The sequence below is a fragment of the Pelodiscus sinensis genome, chromosome 3, assembly GCF_049634645.1.
Source record: "Pelodiscus sinensis isolate JC-2024 chromosome 3, ASM4963464v1, whole genome shotgun sequence".
Lineage (NCBI taxonomy): Eukaryota > Metazoa > Chordata > Testudines > Trionychidae > Pelodiscus > Pelodiscus sinensis.
In genome coordinates this window covers 129,028,327-129,048,582 of record NC_134713.1, presented here as the reverse complement: position 1 = coordinate 129,048,582, position 20,256 = coordinate 129,028,327, and positions in this window count along the sequence as shown.

Sequence of the window (20,256 nt, the reverse complement as noted above, 5' to 3'; positions counted from 1 at the left end):
CTAAATGTTCTGGCATTTAATCATCACTAAAATACCAAAAAGAAATTAAGCTGCATTTTTGTTATGCAAGTGACTTGTGACTTGTGCCCCATACTGCATAGGAAGGTGAACCTCTCCGAGGGCTCTGCCAATCTTACTAGGGGAAAATGCCTTCCTGATCCCAAACATGGTGACCAGGGGTGGCCAACCTGCAGCTCCAGAGCCACACGAAGCTCTTCAGAAGTTAATATGAGGCTCCTTACATAGGGTATGTCTACACTACAAAGTTAGTTCGAACTAACGGACGTTAGTTCGAACTAACTTTAATAGGTGCTACACTAGCGCTCCGCTAGTTCGAATTTGAATCGAACTAGCGGAGCGCTTAGTTCGAACTAGGTAAACCTCATTTTACGAGGACTAACGCCTAGTTCGAACTAGCTAGTTCGAACTAAGGGCTGTGTAGCCCTTTAGTTCGAACTAGTGGGAGGCTAGCCCTCCCCAGGTTTCCCTGGTGGCCACTCTGGCCAACACCAGGGAAACTCTATGCCCCCCTCCCGGCCCCGGACCCCTTAAAGGGGCACGGGCTGGCTACGGTGCCCGTGCCAGGTGCAAGCCTGCCAGCACCCAGCTAGCAGACCCTGCACCTGGCACGGCACAGAGCCACCCACCCGATGCCCCCCAGCCCACCCCCTCTTGCCGGGACCAGGCTGGCGGCTCCCGGGAGCTTGCCCTGGACCGCAAGAGGCGGGCACCTTCCTGGGTTAGTGCGGACATCGTGGACCTCGTCCACGATCTCCGCACTAGGCACAGGAAAGTGGCTGTCTAGGGCAGGAGAGCTGCCAGCCTGGCCACCCAGGAGCAGGTGTGCATGAAAATCAAGGGGGTCCACTGAGACCCCCGACACTGAGCCCTGAGCTGACAATGGCCGTACTGGGTCAGACCAAAGGTCCATCTAGCCCAGTAGCCTGTCTGCCAACAGCGGCCAACCCTAGGGACCCTGGAGGGGATGGACCGAAGACAATGACCAAGCCATTTGTCTCGTGCCATCCCTCTCCAGCCTTCCACAAACTTTGGGCAGGGACACCACTCCTACCCTCTGGCTAATAGGACTCCATGGACCCAACCTCCATGACTTGATCTCACTTCCCTTTAAACTCTGTTCTAGTTGTAGCCTTCACAGCCTCCTGCAGCAAGGAGTTCCACAGGTTAACTATTTGCTTTGTCAAGAACAACAACTTTCTCTTACTAGTTTCAAGCCTGCTACCCATTCCTTTCCTTTGGTGTCCTCTAGTCCTTCTTTATGGGAACTCAGGAAGAACTTTTCTGAATGCACCCTCTCCACCCAACCCCTGCTTTTAGAGACCTCTATCCTGTCCCCCCTCCGTCTCCTCTTTTCTAAGCTGAACAGCCCCAGTCTCTGTAGCCTTTCTTCATCTGGGACCTGTTCCCAACCCCTGATCATGTTAGTTGCCCTCCCCTCTCCCAGCCTTTCTCTTCCCCTCTCCCACCTCCTTTTCCCAGTGTCCCCCAGTTTTTTTCAATAAAGACAGAGTCAATGTTGGAAGAAACGTTATCTTTATTTTGTACATCAATAAGAAGGGGGGCTAGGGAAGGGTAAGTGGAAGGAGGTGAGGGAGGAATGGGGTACGAGCCCCCGATGGGGAGGACTGGGCTGGCTCTGCGGGCTTCTGGGGGTGGAAGCTCTCCTGCAGCCCCCCAATTACTCCCTCTCCCCAGATGGCAGCCTGCGGCAAGTGCAGCCGGGCTGATGGCCGAGTGGTGTGATGTGCCCAGTGTGGGCACTCAGGGCACTCCAAGCCAGAACTTCTTTGGAAGCGGGGCACCCCTTAGAACTGTGTGTCCGGGGTGGGGGTCGGGACCCTTTAAGCGCAGCCCTCGGCTAGCCTGAGACAGCATCTCCATGCTCTAAGTCCTCCTTTTATGCCCTGCCGGCACTGCTTCCGGCCATCCTTAAGCCCTGTTCAGAGTCCACTCAATGTGGACTTACTAGTTCGAACTAGCAAAACGCTAGTTCGAACTAGTTTTTAGTTCTAGACGCGTTAGTTCGAACTAGCTTAGTTCGAATTAACTAATTCGAACTAAGTTAGTTCGAACTAGCGCTGTAGTGTAGACGTACCCATAGGTACTAAATCCAGGGCTGGAGCTACAGGTGCCAACTTTCCACTGGGCTGGAGGGTGCTCACTGTTCAACTCCCAGCTCTACTCTAGGCATTGTCTCCTTCCACCCTTTCCCTTTCCCCCTAGGATCCTGCCACTTCCTGCCCTCTCCACTGAGCCTGTCACACGCATGCTTCCCCCCTCCAGTGTCTCCCACTGAGAAAGAGCTGATCCCAGTGGGCAGGAGGAAAAAGAGAAGGAGGCGCTGACCGGTGGGACTGCCAGTGGGCGGGATGTGCTGAGAGTGGTGGTAGGGAGATGATCGGGGCTGGTGACATAGAACTGTTGCTCTTTGGCAATGTGCATTGATACATTCTGGCTCCTTCTCAGGTTTAGGTCGGCCACCCCTGAGTTAGATCCTGAGTATATGGGCAAGACCCACTGGACAGGCATCTGTGAAAGAATTATCTGTAGTAACTCATAGCCCTCCCCATCTAGTGTCCCATTTCCAGCCACTGGAGATTTTTACTACTGGCAGCTGCTGTCAGAGGTAATTTCATCCTATCATCTCCATAAGCTTACCAAGCTCTGTTTTGAAGCCAGTTAGACTTTTTTTCCTCACTACTCCTCTTGTCAGGCAATCTCCAAACTTCGGACTTCTGATGGTCAAAAACGTTTGCCTAATTTCAAGCCTAAATATGTTGGTCAGTTGATATGCATTTGTTCTCGTGCCCAAATTGCTTAACTTAAATAACTGCTCTCCTTCCTGGGTATTTATCCCTCTGATGTATTCATTTAACCCTTTGGTTAAGTTAAACAAGCCAAGCTCTTTGAGTCTTTTCTCATGCGGTAGGTTTTCCATTCTTCTGATTGCCTTAGCAGTCCTTCTCTACATCTGTTTGAGTTTAAATTAATCTTTCTTAAACATGGGGCATCAGAGTTGTATACAGTATTACAGTGGCTGATATAGCGGTACTTATATTTCCCTGTCTCCGGGTCTTTCGCATCAGTTGCTTTCAACTGATAAATCCCCAGTTTATTGCAAACATTCTCCTTTTTTAGTCCCTAAATAAATAACTTTGCACTATTACATTTCATCCATTTCTGTTACTGAAGTTTAAGTCCCTCCAGAAAAAGAAACTGTAGAAAAAAGAAGAGACAGGAACAAACTTAGATGGAACAATTTAAAAGGGATGGGGGAAAAGACTAGGAAACAAACAACAACAACAACCCCAACATAAAAACCCCAACACAACAAAGGGAGAGTTCTCAATTAAATGTTATCAGTAGGCTCCTTTCATGATTGTTAAATTCTGCACCACAGGGGTACAGCAGGGGACCAGCTAATGCCCGCTGCTGGCACATTGCTAGCAGTTAGATTAAGCAGAACTATTGTATGATTTACTGTGTCATATTTTATGTAAATAGTACTAAAACCACCTTTATTTCAATTAAAGCTGTACTCCCCAGTCAATACATCTCTGAGTGATTGCAGTTAATCTCTGCTGAACACAATTAATAAAAGGAAAGTCTCAAATATGACAGTTATTTCAAAAAGCTTCTAAATATTTAGATGCTTATTTGAATTTCTGAGACTCCAGTCAAGCCCCGTGACAAACAATTCTCTAAACAAATGCTCCTCTCACAAGGCCCTGATTACCTTTCCTGTTCTGTCCCCTGATTAGTAAGGGAGGCAGACGTCTTCCTTACTCTGGGGTATGGCTTCTATCCAGTGGATTATCTGGCAGGCCCACACCCCACAATCCAGTCAGATGCATGACCCTACAAACCCTGGCATTCCAACTGGCAAAGGATTCACTGGTCTATAACTGCATCTCATAACAGGCCTGGCAAACTCATTACTCCAGCACACTGCTTTCATAGCATTTATCCATAAAGAATATCATATGAGATCTTCAATGAAAGCTGGGGTCACACTGGCCATTAATTTCATAGTGAAATACAAATAAAACTACCTTGTAAAAATGGGTTGTGCCTGTCTATGCCTACCTCCATGTGTATAAGTATTATTGCTGAAAATATGAATGAAGACAGCATTGACAAAGAAATTCCTGCCAGATGAAGGATATATATTCACCTGCCTGCCTCAATTGACGTGCAAATTAAGCATTGTTAGCCAACACAATGGTAGTCCCTCTTACATACAAATCCAGCCTGGTCAGTGCTCCAAAGAATAAACCATTTGGGGGCAGGAACCATCTTTCCTGAGGATAGACAATTAACTTTAGGGTTATAAAGAGAAGGAAAATGGACACCTCTTTATCCTGCGCCATAAGAAGAAAATGGAAAATATGTCTGCATTCATCAAGAAGAGATTCTCAACGAGCCATTGTTGGGAAGGTAGCCAAAGACATTTGGGTGAGATAAGACTGATTAGACTGATTGTTAGTTTAATCTCCAGAAAACATGTTTAGGTTATGTTTTATATGCAACCGTTTATCTTTACTCACCATCTCTTAAATCTTGGTATTTGAAAATACACGCATGATTGTCTTCATTACAAAAACCTGCACAATGAAAGTGAAATATAACTGTCAAGAAAGATTTACACCACCAATGCAGGTATGAATTAACAAACTTCATAAGATGAAGAGGTTCCTAAGAACAACCCAGAAATATATGGAGCCAATAAAAAAGTGACCACAACCAATTTTCAATCTACACAAGCCTGGAAAAAAATCTGGGTTTTTTTTTCCGGTAAATCATGGAAATAGGGAAAAAATAGTATAAAAAGCTGAAATGATCACCCTTCAGGAGGTTGCTCCCTCTCACAGGTGCTGGCTTCCTCATTTCGCTGGGTGTGTTCAACTCCTGTTCCGCTTCTTCCTGCATCATTGCATCCCTTCTCTGAGCTTGCCCTAAACCAACCAAGTACTGTGTGAGAAATGAAATGACTTTTAGGCTCCAATTAAAGAAATAAGCTGTGTTTCATATTTCTTTAAAGGAGAGACACTCTTTATCACTTTTCTGGGGGTACGTCTACATAGGAGCATGTACCTCGAAATAAGCTACATGATCTGAGCTATGCAAATTGCGTAGCTTATTTCAAAATGGCTCATTTCAAAATTTGGTGCTGTCTATACAGAATTAATTTTGAAGTAAATCGCTATTCTGGCATCTTCCTTAACCCTCATGGAACAAGGTTCGTAGGAAGGCAGAATAAGAAGCCTGTTATTTTGAATGTTTTTCAAAATAATGGGCATGCTGTGAGAATGCGTGGAAGGCTATTGAAGGATAACGGACGTTATCTCAAAATAGCGCCACCGTGTAGACGGACCCTGGGTGTTCCTACATAGAGCTGGTCACTTTAAGGCAGACGGTTTGGGAGAAATTCAAGAGATGGAATGAGCTGGAATCATCCTGTAACTAGTACTCATGAAATGGTGGGGCCCAGGGAAGCCTGTCATGTTGAATACAGGCTGCTTGGATCAGAGTGCTGAAGCAGGGTGGCATAGCATACAGATACTCAGCCCTGGTCTACACTAAGGAGTTATGTCAAAATAATCCCCTTATCCCAAAATAATAAGCAGAGCGTACACACTATTAAGCCCGTTATTTTACAATAACGGGCTGGTTAATTTGAAATCTGTACTCCTGCTTTTCTTGGAGAATAATCTTATTTCGAAATAGTTCTTCTGGGAGGGTATGTCTAGTCAGCAAAGTTATTTTGAAATAATTTTACCAGTGTCTACACAGCCAAACCGCTATTTCGAAATTAAATCGAAATATAGGAAGGCTTATTTTGAAATTGGTAAACCTCATTCCACGAGGAATAGCACCAATTTCGAAATTGCTATTTTGAAATAAGTACTGTGCAGACACTTATTTCGAAATAGGGGTCCTCCAGTCCTTCCCAGGGTGCCCTGGTGTCCACTCTGGGCACAATCAAGAAAATACCTCTACCTGCCCCTTTTCCCGGAGCCCTTAAAGGGGTAGACTCTGCCCACAGTGCCTGTGCGAACCCCAAGCCTACCAGCCCAGAGCCAGTGGCCCCAGCATGAGCCAGGCAGCCAGTGCCAGCCAGCCCTCCACTGCTCTCCAGGATCAGTCTGCCAGTTCCAGGAGCCTGCCAGGGGCCAGAAAAGGCCTGGTTCAGTGCGGAGATCAGGGACCTAATTCAGGTTTGGGGGGATGCCTCCAATGTCCAGGATCTCCTCACAAAACAGAGGAATGCAACTGTCTACAGGTGGATGGCTGCCAGCCTGACCACCAAAGGTTCACATGAAAATAAAGGAGCTGCGACAGGTGTATACCATGGCCACAGGGGGCAGCGCCCAACCAGTGGCAGACCCAGACCCTTGCCCCTATTTTGATGCTGTGGACTGCATCCTGGGGGACAGGATGGTCCATGCCCCCCAAGTGATTATCGACCCTGGGGTAGAGCTTGCTGCCTCCTGCTGCTCCTGCCCCTGATGCCTCCCCAGCTACCACTCCTCCTTCCACTCCTTCTCCCCCTCCCGCTTCTTCCTCCCCACCTTCCCCACACCTCCAGGGATGCCGAGGCCCCTGCAGCTATGGTGCTGGGAGACAGTTGGGCCGGCGAGACCCTCAATCCTGAGCTTCTCTTCCTCCTTCCTCCCTTTGCCTCCCCCTGCCAGCTGTCTCCTCCCAGGTTTTCCCCTCCCCTCTCCCACCCTCTCTCCTCCACTCTCCCACCTTCTTTCCCCAGTCTCACCTCAGTTTCATTCTCCCCCCACCTCAGTTTTGTTCAATAAAGAGGCTTTGTTGTAATGAACACATGTCTTTTATTGTACAGCAGGAAGGGGGGTTAGGGAGGAATAAGTGGAAGGATGTGAGGGAGGAATGAGGCAAAAGCCCCCAGTGGGGCACACCAGGGAGACTGTTACTGTCTGCAGAATGTGCTGCCAAGCTCACAGCAACACGTCCAGGAGAAGCACCAGAGTGCCTAGGGGGCAGCTCCAGCTCCATGCTACAGAGTGCTATGCTGTCATGAATGAGGGCATTCAGAGCACGCAGAGAAAAAATGCTTTGCTGTCCCTCAGCAAGGCAGGCAAGCAAGCAGGGAAACCTTAGAAACAGCTGTCCAGTGGGGTCCCTTGAAGCACAGGTCTCAGGTAGCCTCTGGCAGCAGCCACACAAGGTAACTCCTGACCTGATGCCCTGCCAGAACCGGTTCTGGCTGGCCTTAAATGCGATTCAGCATCCTATCAGTGTGGATGCGCTACTTTGAAATAGCAAAACACTATTTCTAAATGCATTTTGTGTCTAGACGCATTATTTCAAAATAAGCTATTTCAAAATAACTATTTCGAAATAAAATATTTTGAAATAACGCTGTAGTGTAGACATACCCAGAATTATTACTTCAAATTTAGTTATTTGGAAATAATTTCCTAGTGTAGATATGCCCTCAGAGACCTGCATGCTTGTTTGCTATCTGTTGTCACCTGGATTGTCAGCTACAGCAGCAGAGAATTGAAGGCACCAAGGGCTACAGGGCAAGTGGTGACACAACTGATTAAATATTTGGGTTGTGCTCCAACACAAGTTTTCACACTGTTGTAATTTTAAAAGATTAGTAGTTCCTCCTGATAATCACCCGACTATTAATCATGTATTTCTGGAAAATAAATATGGGCTAGGCACTTGAAAACTGTGGATTTAATTGGATTTAAGATTTTTAAAAATATTTCTATTGGCCTGTTTCATGACAGCTCCTTAAACTGCTTCATGTAAGTAATTGATTTTAAATTATTTTTTTCTTCAATTTTGTAGGATTTAGTTAAGATTGTGTTCTTGCCTTAAACAGTTTATAACTGGGCAATAAATTAAATGCCAGTTAGAACCCATCTTGCCTTAAATTCGTTTGTCTTATTATAAGCAGTTTGCAAATCTGAGATTAAGCACAGTTCACAATAAATTTGAGGAACAATGTACTTGGGTCTTGATTTACCAAGTGAACAATGCCCCAGACTATGCAATCCAGTGTCTAAAATAATCTCTCCTAAAAGCTGTCCACAGAGAGAGATACACAAAAGAGAAGTAAAAAGTATTATTTGTGGTGGGTTTTTTTTAATGCTTTCCTTTTTGTGTGTGGTCAATAATTGTTATTATCCTGCTTTGTTTTAATTTTGGTATCTCTCAAGTTATGTAATAGAATGCCTGTGTTTAAAATAGTAGGCATTATACCCCTGAACTTGGCACAAAAATAATTAGAGCTTGCCTCCCACTTCTTGTTTCTCTAAACTACATATTTACCAACACTGCCACTGCTTACTGGACTCTTAGAAGACATTTGGGGTAAATTTGATCTAAATAACAGCACAGAACACCGAGAGCCGGGACTGGTGGCTATAAACAAGCTTTATGGAACTGTGGGAAACTTGTCCGTACCCATGATAAGTGGACATCCGGCTAACTAAAATCATACTGGACCATGGATGTTTCAGGACCAGAGACTGACAGACTTCAAAGGTTCAACCTATACTACTTTCTATACTACAAGTTTTACTACTGTGAAGTCCCTCTGATGGTCACTAAGGGTACGTCTACGGTGATCTGTGCAGTAGCTGTTAGAACAGAGCTTTGAAAGGTGAGAGGTGCATGCCTACAGGGCTGTGGAGTTCAAAACAATGAATAGAACAGTCATTCCAAGCGTTGCGGGACACCTTGGGAGGGCAAATAGCAGTGATAAAAGCAAGCAAAGTGTTCACACTGGCAATATAGTATTAAAGCCTCAGTGCAAAAAGCCTATGAACTCTCATTGGGGTGGTTTTATCGATCTAGGGAGGGTAACGAGGGTGACTGGAATTGCAAATCAAGACCGGGATTTAAATATCCCACACTTGATTTGCATGTTCCCAGCCGGTCACCATTTTAGAAATTGACTAGCCCGAAGTAACTGCCCGTGTCTACACATGGCAGTGAAACAGGATTCCGATTTAAAGCCTTAACTCGAATTAACTGGTATTCTACCTTTCAGTTAGCTTTTCCTGATAGGCTATATGATATAAGTAAATCTTAATGAAGAACTGAAGGAGAGCAGAGTTATTACTTCAGAGATTCATTTGGGGAGGGTACTTACAGTAAACTGAAGAGCAAGCAAGGAGATGTGAAGTTGTTTGATGAAAGTGGACAAGTGGATAACCAAGGTTGCTAGTAATGATGGAGCATCAGTGGGGCTGGGGGTAGATGGAGCAGTCTTTTGATAAGATATGAAAGCAGATCAGTAGGAAAAGGACATGTTACATAGGCTTTTAACTATTTCAAGTGACAAAGTGGTAGCTAGTGAAGAAACTCACAGAAGAGGGTGACTATCATGTTCTAGGGTGAAATCCAGACTAGTAGAGGGTTATGTCACCACCATCTCCACAACTGTGGATGCCTCATAATATTTTGCTGCAGTAGCATCAAACCTGGAACCCACATAAACAGCTTGCAGTATCCATTTATAGCTGCAGCCTACCAGCTCCCATCAGCCTGGGTTACTGCTTGCAGGATGACTCCAGCACTATCTCAGTTCAGGATTTCCCCAAAACACTTATACTCTGCACTGACTGGCCCCCTCCTTGACAGTTCATAAGTTAGATAGCTGTACAAAGTCAATGTAATTAACTAAGTCAACAAAGTTAAGATGGAGTTAACAATCTTAACTGAAATTATCAAACAATTTACTTTAAAACACAACACTGGATTAATTTTTGCTTAAAGACTAGAATAAGTTCCTTTACCGCAAAGAGAGAAATTAACGAAGTGCAATTATCAGGCATTAAATTAAAAATGGTTATGAGAAAAAGAAAAAAGATTAAATGCTTTCTAGCAAAGGTGAAAGGGAGCCAGTGAACCTTGGTAAGAAACTAGCTGGCTAGGGGCAGAGCTTTGGATGCACTAAAATATCACAAAGAATAGATGTACACCTGCAAGTTTTTGCACCCAATGTTACACCTCTTTTATCAAAGTGCTCTAATTAAAAGTGCTGTTGCGTGTCCACACTAGTTCCTTGTGTCCCTGGAGCACATTCGCTGGCAGTTCTTGAGAAAGAGAGAAAGTGCACCATGGTAGTTATCCCACTATGCAACTGGCCACAGGGTGGCTTTGGGAAAGGTTTCCCATGCCTCAGGCAGGTAGAGCATCACATGGTGCAAGTTTCTCAATTCCATTGCCAGCAGCTTTTTGACTGAAGCACGGGGGAGAGTGTGTGTGACAGCAAGCATGGTATGGGAGCAGGGACAGACAGTGTGTGTCGAGGGAGAGTAAATGTATCAACATATTGCCACATAAATTCAGAAAGTTTCAGGAAGCAAGCAGTCCTGAAACATAAGAGAGGGGATACCCCCAACCTCACACCCTCCCCTTCCTCCCTGTCTCTGCATAGCAGAGTCTTTTTCATTGTCACACACATATATCCATCCATGTTTGCCTCTGTTCGTATTGTCGGAAGCTGCATGAGCTTTTCACGTTAATGGATTTGATCTGTGAAGCAGCTGTTAGAACAGAGCTTTGAAAGGTGAGGGGTGCATGCCCACAGGACTGTGGAGTTCAAAACAATGAGTAGAGCGGTCATTCCAGGCGCTGCGGGACATCTTGGGAGGGCAAATAGCAGTGATAAAAGCAAGCAAAGCATTCACACTGGCAATATAGTATTAAAGCTTCAGTGCAAAAAGCCTGTGAACTCTCATTGGGGTGGTTTTATTACAGCACTGCAGCTGAGGAATTTTGACACAAAAGTTGCCCTTTCAATGTGGACGCTTCTGCAGTTTCATCGCCAAAAGCTGGCTTTTGGCTCAAAACTTGCCAATGACTTCACCATACTGTGACATAATCACAATAAACAGGACACCAGTATGCATAACTTGAAGATGATTTGGACAATCTTAATATCAATCTTAATATCACAATCCATTGGGTCTGTAGAACTTATTTTGGTGTGTGTTATGTTCTTGTGTGCCAAGTTAGATATATGGAGTAAGCAATGCTTTAGGGGTTTAAATGTGCAAATGAAAGCCATCAGGGGTGTGACCCTCAATGTCTAATTTGCTTTGCTTGTTTTCACTTGCAACTGCAATGAGGAATAACAGTTAATTCGAGGGAAGGGTTTTGGATCCGACTACCGCGTCTACACGCGGCAAATTAAATTGGGCGACCAGCATTTTAAAATGGAGACCGGACGCAAATATGCTAATCAAGCATAGGATATTTAAATCCCACACTTCATTAGCAACTTCGGTATGCTTCATTTGCCTCCCTAATCTGAACTAGGGGACTAGAGTAGACATATCCTTCTTGAGCATTGAGAGACAATTGAGATTCACATATGTGAATACAAGGAGTAACATATTTGAGTTTTCCCCTTTCTTACTGCTAATTTAGCTTGAAAACAGTCATCCCTGTGGAGAAGGTAAGAACCCGAGAGAGATTTTGTGCCAATTCAGCCTAATCCATCTGGTGCTGGCCAGATTCTAGCACATAAATACTACATTGAGGTGGGAGATTTTTTCCCACCCAGGAATGGCTCAGGTCACCAGTGGGGATAACTCTGAACTCTCTGCCAGTCCCCTCTCTTTGTGAGAACCTCACACCTTTCCTTGCTAGTGGAAGTAGGGAAGCAGGGAAAAGGGAAACCAAAAAAGACAAAGTTTAATGCCCTCAGTGAGTCTGGGGGAAATCTGAGAAGAACCTTAGGAAATTGTCTCCAGCTGAATGATGATTTCTTTTCTCTTTCTCTCTCCTGTTCCCCATCCCCACTTTATGTGGAGATCTATCCAACCACCCATCCAGGATACTTCATCCACTAGTGGGAGCTCTGCTATTCTGTTGGGCAAGGGATTAAGCAGTTGCTCCCTCCCGCTCTCTAGTCACCAATGGGATGGGAAGAATACGTGTCCTAAAATCAGAATGAGAAGCCTCACTGCATCTCTCTCTCTCAATCTCACAAGGCACCAGGTGAATGGCCTGCAGGAACTTCACAGCCAGTTCCACGAGGAGTAACGGTAGTTCGGAATAGGAAGCCTAATCCGAACTACCTACTCCGTGCCGCGTGTAGCCGCAGGCACGGAGTCCGAACTAGCGGGGCTTTAAAAATGGCGGCGCCCGGCAAGATGCAAATGAAGCCCGGGAAATTCAAATCCTGGGCTTCATTTGCAACTTCGGTTACCTACATTAACCACCCTAGTTCGAACTAGGGTGGTAGTGTAGACATACCATCTGCTGAAAGCAATAGAAGGCCCACATTGTCCCTGAGAGCTGATAGCTAGAGCATGCCTGCTCATCCACCAGATAGATTCCCAACATATCTGACCTCTACTGTGAAGCCCACTTCAGGAAGAGCCACTAGGCTTTTGTGCCCTCCGTGTCTATAGCTGAGTCACTGGCCAGAATAACATTCCAGCCCCAGAATTTGGAGTCTGGCTTTGGGCAATCATATAAAGACTTATGTTTGTATGTTTAGCAAAGCTTGTTAATTAAAATGGCTCCATCAACAAGAGAATCTGCCATTGGTCATGGAAAGGGCAGGAGAATCCCCTAGTGATGTCGCCAGCCTTTCCTGTCCCATAGGGCATCAGACCAGTTCTCAGTGATCTAGTGTCCATGTTAGCAGACACACCATTTGCAGCTGTCCCTATCACTGGCATCTTCCTAGGGCTATGGACTGACTAGGTCCATGGCAAATAGACTAGGCTGGGCTGAGGTATATGGGCTGGGAGAGGATTGCTTTGCTGCTGCCCAGAATGGACCTGCTCTGGTGAGAACTGGACAGTTAAGTAAGCAGGCTGTTGATCAGTCCCATTCACTAGTGCTGCCATCATACAGCATCATTGTTAGCCACTTGGGAAAAGGGCTCAACTTCCCACAATCCACATAACTGCTGCTACCAACCCTCTCACCTCCTCTGCTACAGCCTCCCCTCCACCCCCCACCTTACCTGGGTGGAATGTCTGGAGGAGGGCAGATTCTGAACAATTATATTGTATGCGCAGGTGGCTTTGGAGGTGGAACAGCTGTCCGAGGCTGAGGGAATGGAGGCCAAGCTACAATGGAGCGGGAGGAGGGGTTAACATAGGAGGTTATAAAGAGGACAAGAAGAGCCCATCCCAAGAGTAAGGAGAGTAAAACTCTGTCCCCGAAATGTGGAAATGCTGCTGGTTACTGTTGTCATTAATTGCTCCTATTGCTAGGGACATCCAAGTCTCCAAGTAGTCCTTGTTTTCTTGCAGGAGGAAGATGTCATAGCCATGGTAATGCACCAACTCCACACCATTCATCCCTTTTCCCAGGTGCCTGAGGTACTGCAGAGGCTGTGACGTTTAGGATGTTTGTCCTGGGGCATAGAACCCCACACTGAGCCAGGAGGAGTCGGATAACCATTCTTGGTCACTGGAATCCCACCCTACATCTACTGCAGAACCTGCTCCAGCTGGAGCAATATGGTAAAGCAGAGAAACCATCCAGCAGCACAGAAGGGGTTAAGGAACACCTTTGGGACCGGCAATCCCTGCCCTGTTATACCTGCAGCCAACGGCAAGCCTGGAGAGGAGAGGAGAGAAGAGCCAGGAGAACTCTTAAATTCTAGTCAGGGCTGGCTGATAAAGAGATAGGAGTTAGTTGAGGGAAGGATCACTAACCGGCCAGCCAAGGCAACCACTGTCTTCTGGGTCCAAGAAGATGGAGAAAGAGGCCTATGTACACTCAGCCTTTGAGTGAACTTGGTGACAAAAGTATAGAAGCCTTGTGAGAGTTCTGAACACCTCCCCTTCACCAAAGAAATCACCAAAACCTTAAAGCTTCTTCACCTGGAGGAACCTGGGATGGTAGAAGGAAGTGGCAACTAATGGCTGAGTAGGAGCAACAGCAATCAACACAGTGTATTCAGGAGTCAATAAGTCCAGGAGGAAGGCCATGTCCAGCAAATAGTGTCTCCCTATGAGAGGATGTGCTTACCCTGCACTGACCAGGGAAGGTTTAAGGAAGGACACATCACTGGCTCCAGCCAGGGAACTACAAAGCCCCAGACTATGGAAGCCAGACCCCTGGGGATCCAGGCAGACACCTAGCTACCTGATGTTGCCCAAGGGAGGAGGGTGGAGCTGCTAAACTGCACAAGCTGAGAAACCGGTGGTCCCCACTGAGCAAGTGACAAATATACTCCTAACTGACAGAGCCCTAGGATAGAACATGTTGGAGTAGGGGGAGTGAGGGTCCTGATACTCTGGCCATCACCCCCCTGGGTGGTGTACCATCCCTCTGCAATCATTATACACACCTCTGCTTACTCTCCCATTAGGCCGCACAGTCTCACCTGAGAGAGCAGGTATACGGAGTCTAGCCATTGAGCCACAGAGCCCTGAGAGAGATGGCAGCCATACTGACTGTCACCATTGGGTGACACAGGCCTGAAGGAGAGGAGGGGTCTTCTCTCCAGCCCTTAGGATGAGAGGCCCTCATAAAGAGATGGACCTTGAAGAGTCCTCTGACAATGATCACCACTGGTGACCTTAGCCATCCCTGGACCATCTGCAGGGAACCTGCAGTCTTCTGCCTCTGGAAGCCTCAATGATGATTGGTTGAGCTGGGAGCTAACACTAGGCCCTTTCTACTCCATCATTTTACCTGAAAGATTAGAGCATTAACAGCCTGTAGGTGGTCTCCTCCTGCAGCAACAGAGAGTTCCTGTCCCCAAAATACCTTCCTGGCAACTAAGTTCTGATGGTCTTTGAGTAGGGCCAGGTACTTGATAGACAATCAGCTACCTACATGAACTCTGCTTTTAAATGAGTTTCCACATGTAGCCTGGGCCCAGCCCTCCATCCCCCCATACAGGGACCAGCAACCCCATGACACCTCTGCACTTAAATTCGCTCTATTACATGGGTTATGGGAACTATCCATCTAGGTTTTTCAGTTGGTGCCTAACAATACAGTAGCTGATAGCCAAGTATCTGAGGGTATGTCTACACTACAAAGTTAATTCGAACTAACAGATGTTAGTTCGAATTAACTTTGATAGGCGCTACACTAGCGCTCCGCTAGTTTGAACTTAATTCGAACTAGCGGAGCGCTTAGTTGGAACTAGGTAAACCTCATTGTACGAGGACTAAGCCTAGTTAGAGCTTACTAGCTCGAATTAAGGGGTGTGTAGCCCCTTAATTCAAACTAGTGGGGGGCTAGCCCTCCCCAGATTTCCCTGGTGGCCACTCTGGCCAACACCAGGGAAACTTGTATGCCCCCCTCCTGGCCCCGGACCCCTTAAAGGGGCACGGGCTGGCTACGGTGCCCGTGCCAGGTGCAAGCCTGCCAGCACCCAGCTACCAGACCCTGCACCTGGCATGGATCGAGCCAGCCACCCGATGCCCCCCAGCCCTCCCCCTCTTCCTGGGACCAGGCTGGCGGCTCCCAGGAGCTTGCCTGGGACCGCAAGAGGCGGGCACCCGCCTGGTCTAGTGCGGACATCGTGGACTTCGTACATGACCTCCGCACTAGGCACAGGAAAGTGGCCATCTAGGGCAGGAGATCTGCCAGTCTGGCCACCCAGGAGCAGGTGTGCATGAAAATCAAGGTGGTCCACTGAGACCCCCGACCCTGAGCTTACAATGGCTGTACTGGGTCAGACCAAAGGTCGATCTAGCCCAGTAGCCTGTCTGCCGACAGCGGCCAACCCTAGGGACCCTGGAGGGGATGGACCAAAGACAGTGACCAAGCCATTTGTCTCGTGCCATCCCTCTCCAACCTTCCACAAACTTTGGGCAGGGACACCACTCCTACCCCCTGGCTAATACCACTCCATGGACCCAACCTCCATGACTTTATCTCACTTCTCTTTAAACTCTGTTATTGTTCTAGCCTTCACAGCCTCCTGCAGCAAGGAGTTCCACAGGTTGACTCTTTGCTTTGTGAAGAACAACTTTCTGTTACTAGTTTGAAGCCTGCTACCCATTCCTTTCCTTTGGTGTCCTCTAGTCCTTCTATTATGGGAACTAATGAAGAACTTTTCTTGATGCACCCTCTCCATCCCACTCATGCTTTTATAGACCTCTATCCTATCCCCCCTCAGTCTCCTCTTTTCTAAACTGAAAAGTCCCAGTCTCTTTAGCCTCTCTTCATATGGGACCTCTTCCAAACCTCTGATCATTTTTGTTGCCCTCCCCTCTCCCACCCTCTCTCTTCCCCTCTCCCACCTCCTTTTCCCAGTCTCCCCCAGTTTTGTTCAATAAAGAGAGATTCTATTTTTGACCACACGTTTTCTTTATTTTATACATCAGGAAGGGGGGCTAGGGAAGGATAAGTGGAAGGAGGTGAGGGAGGAATGGGGTACGCACCCCGGATGGGGAGGACTGGGCTGGCTCTGAGGGTTTCTGGGGGTGGAAGCTCTCCTGCAGCCCCCCAATTGCCTCCTCTCCCCAGATGGCAGCCTGCAGCAAGTGCAGACGGTCTGATGGCCGAGTGCTGTGATGTGCCCAGTGTGGGCACTCCGGGCACTCCAAGCCAGGACTGCTTTGCAAGCGGGGCACCCCTTAGAACTGTCTGTCCGGGGTGGGGGTCGGGTCCCTTTAAGCACAGCCCTCGGCTAGCCTGAGGCAGCAGCTCCATGCTCTAAGTCCTCATCTGATGCCCTGCCAGCACTGCTTCCGGCCATCCTTAACCTCGGTTCAGGGTCCACTCAATGTGGACATGCTAGTTCGAATTAGCAAAACGCTAATTCGAACTAGATTTTTAGTCTGGATCCGTTAGTTCGAATTAGCTTAGTTCGAATTAACTAAGTTAGTTCGAATTAGTGCTGTAGTGTAGACATACCCTGAGTGTCATTTGTACTGTGGGCTGGCAATCTCGCTTTCCTCTTAACAAGAATCTGACTTTTTTGTTTTAAATTGATCTAAAGGTACTTGAGTAGTGGTGAGCAGGGGTTTGTTTACCCTAGAAAGTTGTACTGCTTGATTTCTACTAAGAACAGATTAAGCATAAGGAGTTAACACATTGCAGGAGACCATTTAATGTGAAGTGGGCAATTAATACCTCTTCAGTTAAAGGAAAAAAGGAGGATTAGTAGATTGCAAATTGTTGTAATGAGCCATAAAATCAATGTCTCTACTGAGCCCATGATTTTGGGTGTCAAGCAGAGATATTAATTAAAATTCCCAGGTGTGTGTCTTGAAGGTTTTTGTGCAGGTTTCCTTTGAAGACTAGGTCTGAGAGATCCAGTGTGATGTTATAGCTTTATGATGTATTTCCCCACCAATGATAGGCAATTTTTGTCTTTTCCTTTTTCTTCTGAGTTATTTCAAGGTTGATTTTTTCCCCACTCAAATAGATGTCAGGGCAGTTGTTCTTGGATCCATCTGGGGGAACCAGATGAAATATACCACATGTTGTGCCAGGCATGTGTGGGACCCATGGATTTTGATAGGTTATTGTAGAACATGTTGATCATTATAGGTTATAGGTCTGCATATTTTGTATTTGTTATGGCAGAGTCTGGGGATGCCTTGGGTTGTTGTGTAGAGATCTGTGGGGGGCTTGCTTGTAGTGATTAGGTTGGTGAGGCTGGGGAATTATTTGAAGGCCAGAAAATGAAGTTCAAGAAAGATTTTTCAGGATGTCAAGTATGGGGGCAAGTAAAGCAAGTATAACTGTTTGAGGATACTCTGTATGGGTACGTCTACACTACCACCCTAGTTCGAACTAGAGTGGCTAATGTAGCCATTTGAACCTGAAAATGAAGCCCGGGATTTAAATATCCCGGGCTTTATTTGCATGTTCCCTCGCGCCGCCATTTTTAAATGCCCCGTACTTCGAACTACTTGCCCGCGGCTACCCGCAGCACAGACTAGGTAGTTCAAATTAAAGCTCCTAATTCGAACTACCGTTATTCCTCCTGCAAGGAGGTTTAAAGGTAGTTCGAATTAGGAGCTTTAATTCGAATTACCTAGTCCGTGCCATATGTAGCCATGGGCAAGTAGTTCGAACCACGGGGCATTTAAAAATGGCGGCACCCAGGAACATGCAAATAAAGCCCGGGAAATTTAAATCCCAGGCTTCATTTGCAAGTTCGAATGCCTACATTAGCCACCCTAGTTTGAACTAGGGTGGCAGTGTAGACATACCCTATGGGTTCCAATGTGAGGGAAGGCTGGGTGACAACTCGAGTTGTTTGGTTGGTGGTTTTGTTTTTATTTTCTTCCATATTGAAGCAGGTTCTTTTAGGCTATTTGGGTAGCTTATTTCGTGATATAATCTACTTACCTGGTAGAATGTCCTTGTTTAGAGAAAAAGGTTTTAATGTGTATTAAGTGTGTATCCTGGATTATCGCCTCAGAGCATATTCTGTGGCATTTGAGTGCCTGGCTGTACATAAGATCTCTGTATCTGGAATGGAGGCAAGTATGATGATCTGTGGTTCCTTGCATATAGTTGTATATCGGCTAAGTTAGCATCAGACTCTTAATTTTTCAGAGCCAGTGAGAGGCTAGTTCAATTGTGCTGATGCTGTTTTTCAAAGAAATCATGGCAAAAATCTTTTCTTGACATCAGTGTCTAAAATGTCTTTTTGAACCCTTATGAAGCCATTGAGTATATAATGATTCATACTTTGTGAAAGAAATTCCATTGCAGTGTCTCTTTCCTATAAAAGTGGTCAGAAAATCAATACAAGGAACTCATTCGTTTGTTAAATTGGAGATATAGCTATTGACCTTTTATTGGTTCCTGTAGAGATGATGAGTTGGGAGCGGGGGAAGAACAGCCTCTTATTAGTTTCAGTCTGAGCATTTGAAGTAAAATGTTTTGCTCACAGATCATGAAAAGAAACTCTTCAATAATAAGCCATTTAAAATACTGTCAAAAAGGGGTTTTTTTTACAAGAGATGTAAAAAGTGCACCTGGATAGATAATTGTACTATTACTTTTTATCCAAAAGCTTTCAAAAGTTCCCAAATTGTAACTTTCTAGAATAAAGAGAAGAGAAGAGAAACAGAAAATATCCCTTGACTTTACCAGAGCAAAACAGGATGAACTCATAGAACTACTTACACAATTCAGATCACTTATTACAGCATGAATTTTTCCCTCAAAACTCACTATTTGTTTTTTCTGAACTATTAAAATGAATTCATCAAGAAGTACACTTTGATCCTAAAAGTACTATGATTTGGTGTGGGGCGGGTGAGGGGTATTACTACTTTTCTAACCATACACATAATTTAGATCAGATTTGAGAGTAATTTATTTTTCTTTTACCTTGCCATTGAGGTTTGAATCTGCAGTTTTCTAGCTTTATTTATAATGTTTTCGGTTTCTAAGAAGATTTTTCCCGCCTTAAGGGTTCCTTTGATTTTTCACTACTATAAGGGCACATCTACACAGTAGGACTAAAGTTGAATTAAGATACTCAATTTGAGCTATGTCAATTGTGTAGCTTAAGTAGAAATAGCTTAACTCAGCTTTTAGTGCTGTCCACACAGCAGGAAGTAGAAGGAAGAACACACTTCCTTCAACTTCCCTTACTGCTTGTAAAGTGAGGGTTACCAGGAATTGGAGTAAGAAGTCCTCCAGCTCGACATTATTTCAAAATAATGGTTTGTAGTGTAGATGCGCTTGTTATTTTGGAATAATGTCAGTTGGTCTGAAATAATGCTACTGTGCATATATAGCCTAAAGAACTATTTTTTTATACATATTCAGGATCCAGCAACATCATGCTGTGAATTTTGTTTCATGTTATGCAGTTCCAATTCAGTTCCACAGTAGGTACAGGCAGTCCCCAGGTTACGTACAAGATAGGGACTGTAGGTTTGTTCTTAAGTTGAATCTGTATGTAAGTCAGAACTGGCGTCCAGATTCAGCCGCTGCTGAAACTGATCAGTTTCAACAGCGGCTGAATCTGGACGCCAGTTCCGACTTACATACAGATTCAACTTAAGAACCCCAGGCATCCCCAAGTCAGCTGCTGCTGAAACTGATCAGCGGATGATTCCAGGAAGCCCGGGGCAGGAGCTTCCTGTAGTCAGCCACTGGTCAGTTTCTGCAGTGGCTGACTTGGGGACGCCTGGGGCAGAGCAGCTGGGGTGCTGCTGGGTTGGTCCAGTAGTGCCGCCGCTCCTCGGCGCTACTGGACCAACCCAGCAGCACCCAAGCTGCTCTGCCCCAGGCGTCCTGATTCAGCCGCTGCTGAAACTGACCAGCAGTGGC